Genomic DNA, 8,609 nt, shown 5'->3' with positions numbered 1-8,609 from the left:
AGAGAGGATGAAAACTAATTGTCATTTAAAAAAAAAAAAAAAAGAGTGGGGCCCTGGCCGGTGTTCTCAGTGGTTAGAGTGTTGGCCCAAGCAGTGAAGTGTCTCCGGTTCAATTCCCAGTCAAGAGCATGTACCTGGGTTGCAGGTTCTATCCCTGCCAGGTGGGGGCACATGCAGGAGGTAACCAATCTATGTGTCTCTCTCATATGGATGTTTCTCTCTCTTTCTCTCACTCTCACTCTCTCTCTCTCTCTCTATCTCTCTCCCTCCCTCCTCCCTTCCACTCTCTCTAAAAATCAATGGAAAAAATATTCTCAGGTGAGGATTAACAAACAAACAAAACAGAGTGGGGAGGAGTATAGTAGAGAAAGAACATGTTAAGGTGTCAGGCTTTTTTTTTTTTTTTTGCCACTTACTAGCATGATTTAGGGAAAATAAAAATACCTCTGAGTTCTGTTAGTAAGAATGTGGCTAATAATTTTCATCAAATATGGCAACTGTAAAGATTAGATGAGATCAGGTATCTGCCTGGCATACAGTAGGCACTCAATAAATGCACCCCTTCTGCACACTAATTATTTCCTTTGCATTCTATTCAAAGCCATTCACAATCTGGACCTGACTCAAATTTGCAAGTTTTATTTACCATCACTCCATACATTTGGCCTTCTATCCCTGAAGCCCTGGCCTGATGTACAGCTTCTGGCAAGTTTCTTACCATTCTTCCCTGTAAAATAGGTACCTGCCCCGTGGAATTATCATGAGGTCTCAGTGAGGTTGTGTATTTAAAGTACTTGGAATCATGTCCTGTGTATAATAAGCACTCAAATGTTAACTAGCTATAAAATTTCTATTCATCACCATTAGGATTACACTAGAGGCCCTATGCACAAAGATTCATGCAAGAATGGGCCTTCCCCTGGCTGCTGTCACCGCCTTCACTCCGGCCCCACAGCCGCCTTTCTGCTCTGGCCACAGAGCTGCCTTTCCGCCTTCCCATGCTTCCCAGAAGCCCGGAGTGGCTGGGGCAGTGTGCAAGCATCCCACCCTGCCCCCGGCAGCTTGGCGCCTGTGTATGCAAATTAACCTGCCATCTTTGTTGGGTTAATTTGCATGCTCACTCCTGATTGGCTGGTAGGCATCACAAAGGTACAGTCCATTTGCATCTTATTCTTTTATTAGTGTAGATGCTCCCTCCTATCTAACCCTGACCTCTCCTTCTCCATGTTGTCATAGATACCATGTTATTCTTCTCTGCTTTTTGAAATCCTGCTCATCCTCAGTCCCAGCTCACTGCTCCCTCTCAGGTATGGCTGCCTCTCCTGGGCTGCCATGCGCTCTCCATGTGCCTCTCCTGTCTCACGACTACATCACGTGATGGTTACTTGTTCATCTGTCTGTCTCCCCTGTGAGCTTCTCAGGGTGAAGACGGTCTTTCTTCACCTGTGTGTCATCAGGAAGGACACAGCAAAGAGCCTGGCTCATGGCACTTGCTCAGGGAATGTTTTCGAAAGTGAGAGAAAGAACGTATGCATGGCTTCCATCTCCTGCCAAACAAACAATTGCCCCTTTTTTTTATTTTTTTATTCATTGTTATTTTAGTTTCAGTGGAGAAGAGAATGGATTTAGACAGGTAAAAGCAAAAAGGGAAAGTCTCTCTCGATGAAGAAGTCCAGGTGGCCAGCTTCTGCATAGCTGGGTGCAGGTGCCCAACCCCCTCTTCCTCTGCTTTCCTCTGCTGGTTTCACATGGACCTGCATGAGCCATACGCCCTGCAGGGGGCGAGATGACCTCAGACATGCATCTGTCTGGTCCACGAGTCTCTGAGCAGAGTTTCTCCTTCCCACTCGTCCCATAAATGTCCCCAAATTGGAATTCATCAGCCTGATGCCCACACTTGGAGAGAGGCAGGAGGAGACACACAGCTTCCCAATGGGTTGAGTGCAGTTGCCAGAAGAAGAGGAAATGGATGCTAAACAGGCAAAAACATACACATCTGTTACAGGCGCCCCACCTGGCTTTCCAGCCCTGCTTACTTCCATGCCCTCAAACCCGCACCTGGAGACACAGGCTCCCAGCAACACCCACCACCTGCTCTCTGCAGTGGCAGTTCGCCGATGGCCTCTCCCGTAGCGTGTATGGCACTGTGGGGAGACCCACAGCCACCCTCCATCCTCCTGTGACCTGTTCTCTATGTGAGCTTTTGCCCGGGTCTGTTGCCCTGTGTCATCGATGTGCAGCTCCCTGCCCATGGCCAGCGTTGGTGTTTTAGGGGCCCAGATATAGGGCACCCCTTCCCTACTCCGGTACAAGACCAAGGAAGGAACAAGCCATGGAGTCAGGCAGTGGGACTCTGAAATGTCACCTTCACTCTATACAGCTGTTGGAGACTGAGGCTTAGGTGGGTGGCAGCCAGTGGTTTCCTGGGGCTGTGGCCCAGAATTGGGCAGACTTGCCCACCTGGTCCCAAACCGCCCAAGCTGTAAACACCCACAGCTTGGAGGAGGAGAGAGGTGTGCTTTCTGCGGGCAGGTAGAATGAAGAGGAAAACAGAAAGGGTCCTAGTTAGGGATACCCTGTTCCTTTTCCAAACTAACCAATCAGGTAAGTCTCTGCTCTCCCAGAGGAGGAGCCATGGAGGTGAGAGAGAGGGGTGTCACTCCATGGAGATCCTTCCTCACTGAGTGGGAGGTATGGTCTCATCTGTTTGTGCACTTACGGTTCTGGGATTCTGAGAAGGAAACCTTCTCCTTTCGGGCCACGATCTCTTTGCCAGCAGCGGGAAGGAGCACAAGGGGATGTCATCCCTCTTGGAAATGAGCAACCTATCCATGCTGGACATCCCCAGGAAGATCCCACCTCACACTCCGCCAACGTCAGGATGGGGCAGGGGAAAGGAGGGGAGGAAAGGGCCTTGTCACTGACCCAGAAAACCAACGCGATGGCAGTTCCTTCATCTTCCGGAAAACAAAGTGTGCGGCAGCCAGCAGCTTCTGCTGACTCTGGCTTCTCTGCTCTTCCATCGAGTGCTATAGCCTGCCCTTGGGATTTATGGTCATTCTTACTCCCTAAAGACATCCCGTAAGAATGCCCGTGCATTCAGGACGCAATGTTCCGGCTTTCCTCACTAATTATTTTCCCCTCTCGGCTACCCATCAGCAATTTTTAAAGGCAGAGGATGTTTCTTAGAGACAGTGGAGTAGGAGACACGTGACACGGTCCTGGGATTCTGTAGACACTTAATTAAGCGTGAACCAAGCGATAGCTTTCACAGGGAAGTCCTGTGCACAGAGGACCAACCCCCCGCCCCCCCCGCCGCCCCCGCCGGGTGCCACGGGAGACCCAGGGGAAACAGAGAAGGGGAGCCCGGCCTTGAACAGACAGCCATTCCCAGGCTACTTCCTATGAATGGGAAATGACTTAGCAAAGCAAGCACACCTTAATACAGCGATTTTTGTTAAGGAGATGGCCCACTACAGGAACAGGGTCCTCTTGGTGAGAGCATGGAGGCTTCTGTCTGTTCTCTGTCCAAGGAAAATCTAGGCTTCAACTGACAAATTATTTTGTTTTCAACCCACGGACCATGAAAATCCTATAAACTAATCATGTTTCCCTTGTTATGATGGCTGCCGGGAAGCTCAAAGCCAATATTCAACCCACTGACAACAATGTTATAGGACCTTGTAGCAGGCGATTTACATACTAATCTTCGTTTTACCTGGTTTTCCAATCCTCAGTGTTCCTTAGCCTGGTTTCTTGGCCCAGTTAGTCTGCTCACTGAGTTCAAGACTCCCTGGCCTCCACTGACCCACCATTTCAGAAATAGGTCCCAGCTGCCCTGCTCTGCTTCTCTGCTCCGGGTTTCAGAAGATGCTCATCATTACATACAGCTGGTCGCTGACCCCGCAGAGGAACAGTAAGAGGTGCCTGAGATGCAGTGGTTTGGTGCCTTTGGGGAGAAGGGACTAGCCTAGAGAGAAATCCCTAGAAACAGGGCTGAGAGCAGAGCAGACCATGCACAGCCTGAAGGATAGTTAGCCTTGCAGAATGGGGCTGGTGTCCCAGACTGGGACTTGCCGGGGTGAGGCAGGGAGACTTCCTAAGAGTGGGGACACTTGCATATGCTGTGGAAATTGGAATCACAAGGACTTCACCTGTCTTGCCCACAACCGCTCCCGTAGCGTCTGGAACAAATGCCTGGCATACAGTTGTGCTCAGCAAATGTGTATCAAGTGAGCGACTTAATCAATCAGGAGGCGGCCCAGGGCCTGGGCTGGTTCTGAGCCCACAGGTGAGTGTGGGGAGAGGCAGGACACAGAGAGCAGGAGCTGGTAAGTTGCAAGAGGGAACGTCCACTAGATATTGCGAAGTCACTGCCCCGGGGTCCGGAAATCTACATGTGTGCCGCTGGATGGAGCAAGCCCAGCTGATCTAATCACCCCATCAACAGGCCTCTAGTGACCCCAGTGATGAGCAAGGCACACGGGATAGCACAGAAACGGGTAAAATGTGGTCCCTGCCGGACTTAAGCTCCTGGGCTAGTGGGAACACAAGCAGAGCAGTGGTCTGCATGGGATGTACAATGATACGGGGAATATCCTTCCCTCAACTTTACCTCGGAGTCCAGGAAGGCTTCCCAGAGGAGGGGACATGGAGCGGGATTCTGGTGGCTGAGAAGGAGTTCCCAGGAAGCATGTTGGACCTGGAGGAGGAGAACCCGAGATCCCGTGGCATCCACACGATCCGTCCCTCTGCTGATTGGCATTCCATTTTCCCAGCTAAACCTCCTCACCACCGGGTCTCCCTCTCTCCTTGCTGTTGCCTTTCAAATCAGGCCTTTCATCTGGAATCCCTTTGAAGCCCGCCGGCTGGCTGTCTTCCACTGTTCAAAGTACCTCCTGCACCCGCTACCTCTCGGCAGTGCACTGAGCCGTCGCTGGTGGGAGGTTTAATCGGTGCGCCCTTTAGGAGAGTAATTTGGAAAACGGTTTCAGAAGTCTCTTCTAAATGACCATGCCTGCACTATTCTCAGTAACCCTGCTTCTGGAGGTCCATCCCAAGAAAGAGGTCCCAACTTTGCAAGGAAAAAAGAAAAGGCTTGATGCATAGGCATGCACTACCCCAGTGGTTGGCAAACTCATTCATCAACAGAGCCAAATATCAACAGTACAACGATTGAAATTTCTTTTGAGAGCCGAATTTTTTAAACTTAAACTTCTTCTAACGCCACTTCTTCAAAATAGACTCACCCAGGCCGTGGTATTTTGTGGAAGAGCCACACTCAAGGGGCCAAAGAGCCGCATGTGGCTCGCGAGGCTCACGAGCCGCAATTTGCCAACCACTGCACTACACCCTGCCCCCACGCACGTGCACATCTAACGATGGTGGCTGTTTCCTCGCCACCTTGAATCTGGGCTGGTGTGCGACTTGCCTTCGATATGCAGGAGTAGTAGAATGGCAGAAGTCACAGGGTACTAGGTTTAAGCCTAGGCCTCAAGAAGCTTTGCTATTTTTGTTCTCTCTCTCTCTCTCTCTCTCTCTCTCTCTCTCTCTCTCTCTCTCTCTTCCTCTTATAGTACTGCCCTACCACATGCCCAGGGTAGCTGGAGACCAAGCTAGTATGCTACAGCATGAGAAGCCATGGCCATGGGATGCGCAGACTGAGCCCAGCTGACGACAGAAACCATATAAGCCCATCCAAGCCCAGAAGAACCGCCACCCGACCCGCAGGTGCATGGGTGATAATGAATGCTCTTGCTTAAGCCACAAAGTTTGGAGGTGGTGTGACCCAGCATTGTGGTGGCAACAGATGCTGATACGGATGTGATGCTCTACCTGTCTCTAAGGATCCGTTGGGTCCTTTTGTGACCCAGGCTCTCCGGTGGGTCCCTGGGAACGTTCACACAGCCCGATCAGTCCAGCAGGGGAAAGGGCAGCCCTCCCATGTCCCGGCTGGAGGGGAGGGAGCAGGTGCTCTTGGATCTCATGGAAGCTGAGGGGCCTCGGGGAGGTGAGGGGTGGAGAAGTGTGGCAAACTTCATTCTTAGCAAGCTCCTTTCTTCTGTTCGTCCTCCAGTTACAACAATCTGCAAAAAGAGTGCCATTTCCCTTCCATCTATCTTCCCAGGTTATTAAATATTTCTAGTCTAAGCTGAGTTGGCAAAGATTCCTCCCTCGGCATCTGCACTGTTTAGTATCTGAGACCCTGCTGTGAGAAACTATTATATTCCCTGTTGAAAAGTAACAGAATTATAATAATCTATAATAATAAAAGGGTAGTATGCTAATTAGACCGGATGTCCTTCCTGATGGAGGGAAGCAGCCCGGGTCCTGGGTGCCAGAGGGAAGCTGGTGCTGGCAGCCAGGGGAAGGAAGGCCTACTCTTGCACGAATTTTCGTGCATCGGGCCTCTAGTAATGATGATGATGATGATGATGATGATGATGATGATGATGATGATAGAAGCCACATATATTGAGTCCTACTACATGCCAGGCACCATTATAAGCATCTTACATGTGTGAAGACAGTGAGCCTTCTTGACTATTCTATGATGCAATTATTCTTAACCCATTTTACTGATGAAGAAACTGCGACACAGAAAGGTGAAGTCACGTGCCAAAGGTTATACAGTAAGTAAAAGCATCTGTTTTTCCCAGTAAGTAATTCTGACAGAGCAAATGACCTAGACTTCAGACTAATTTGGATAACATCCAAAATCACTATTATGAATCACAAAGATAATTATTTATTAAAGCTCTACTGTAGGTCAATGTATTTAATTGAATTCCCACAAGAGCCCTTTTAGGTGTATATTACCCTCATTTTCACCCTGGGAAATTAACACCCCGAGATTTTTAAAGATTTCACCCCCCTGTATGGCTAGAACATGGAAAGAGAGGGATTGGACTCAGAGCTGCCTGCCTCCGCTGGAGGGCACACCCTCTGGTTCAGGAATGAGACTCTTGAATTCTTACTTCTCTTCCCTCCCGGACCCTCGCTAGGGCCTAGCACTTGCAAGCAACCAGGAAATGCTATTGCCATCAAAGCAATGATCATTGGCTACTCTTCCGCTCTCCTTCCCTGGGCTCTCTGAGGTGGCACCTTGCAGCCTGGTCACTGCCCGTATCAGGATGATGGATGTAGGCCAGCGATGGAAACTGCTGCGGGCAGGCACAGAGCCCATGATGCCCTGGAAGCTGCCTAATGCTCTGCCATGAGAGGCGTGTAGGCTGTCCCGGAAGTCTGGAGAACAAAACCATTTTTCCCCTTGGCACCCAGCACAGCGGAAGTGATGGCAGGGCCAGAATAGGCGGAGCCCGCAGCCATGGAAAGGGGACGGGCTATCGCTGCAAGGGTGGCAGCCACAGGAAAGTGAACCAGAGCCAGAGGGAACCGCCCCATTCCCCCCCCCCCCCCACTCCCCACCCCGGGGAGAGAGGAAAGGGGAATAATGACTCCCTTTGAAACACTGGGTCCAGAAGATGATGTTTCGAAAGGGAGAGCTGAGGTCTGTATCGACGTGGGAAAGGAGGCCCTGGAGAGCAAGGACGCGGACAGAGGGGAGGAAGGCAACTAACAGTGAGCGTCATCCTGCTGAGGGCCAGCGACATTCCGGACGGTCTCTCCTCGGGTTCCTGTGACAACCAAGAGAGCCAACATGGTGGGATGGTTACAGGGGAAATGGGCGAGAATGGTCAGAGAAAACCCAGCGCTGCCTCCCAGCTCAGCCGTTTCCCACCAAATCCTGTGCTTCCTCTGGCAAATGCTTTGACCTCCCTGAGTTGGTTTCCTTGTTTGTTAAGGTGAGAGTGGTACTGCCCAGCACACGTGACGAATGAGAAGTACCGGCGCACACGCTCCATAAAGAGCAGTTGCTGCTGTTGTTCCGTTTTACTCTTCCCGCTGCTGCCTTCGCGCTCACGATCTACTCTGGCCCTACCTAGTGACACACTCCAGCTTGCTGGGTGGCCTGCGTGACATCCCAATGCCTCGGGAAAGCTGGGACTCACCACACCCAGGCCCTGTACAGGATCCTCGTGTGACTCCTCCTTTGGTCCCGGGTCTGCCCCGCTGTGCCTCCGGCTGCTGAGTCCGTCTCAACCCCAAGGACCCCTTCCCACTAAGGTCCCCCACGCCCACACCCTCCTCATGAGGTCAGCCCCAGCCTGGTACCCTCTGCTCCTGCCTACCCACCTGCTCGGCTCCTTCCGCGAGCCCCACTGCCCAAATAGGGTCTGAGATGGATGAAGCTCCTCAAAGCCTAGGCCAGGGCATCCAGCTGTCCTTCTCGGAGCCAGCCTCTGCGTCCAGGCCAATTTCTGCAGCTCCCGCCTCCCTGGTCCCGGCTCCCTGCTCCCAATTATGAAGCCTGCGCTGCCCACACCCCGGCACACTGATCCCCAAGCCCACCCAAGCACAGATAAGCACTTGCCTCCCAGAATACACTCTTATCGGGCCCTGCAGCAAGCACAGAAATCCAGGACAGAGAGACAACGAATGCAAACAGGAGCTCCACCAGCTCCACCAGCTCTGCGGATTTCACTGGCCTCCCCCCGTCACCCACTTATTCATATTTAACAAACATTTATTGATCGCGCTGTGGATGC

The sequence above is a fragment of the Cnephaeus nilssonii genome, assembly GCF_951640355.1.
Source record: "Cnephaeus nilssonii genome assembly, chromosome: 6".
In the NCBI taxonomy this organism is placed as follows: Eukaryota; Metazoa; Chordata; class Mammalia; order Chiroptera; family Vespertilionidae; genus Cnephaeus; species Cnephaeus nilssonii.
This window is presented reverse-complemented; position numbering follows the sequence as displayed.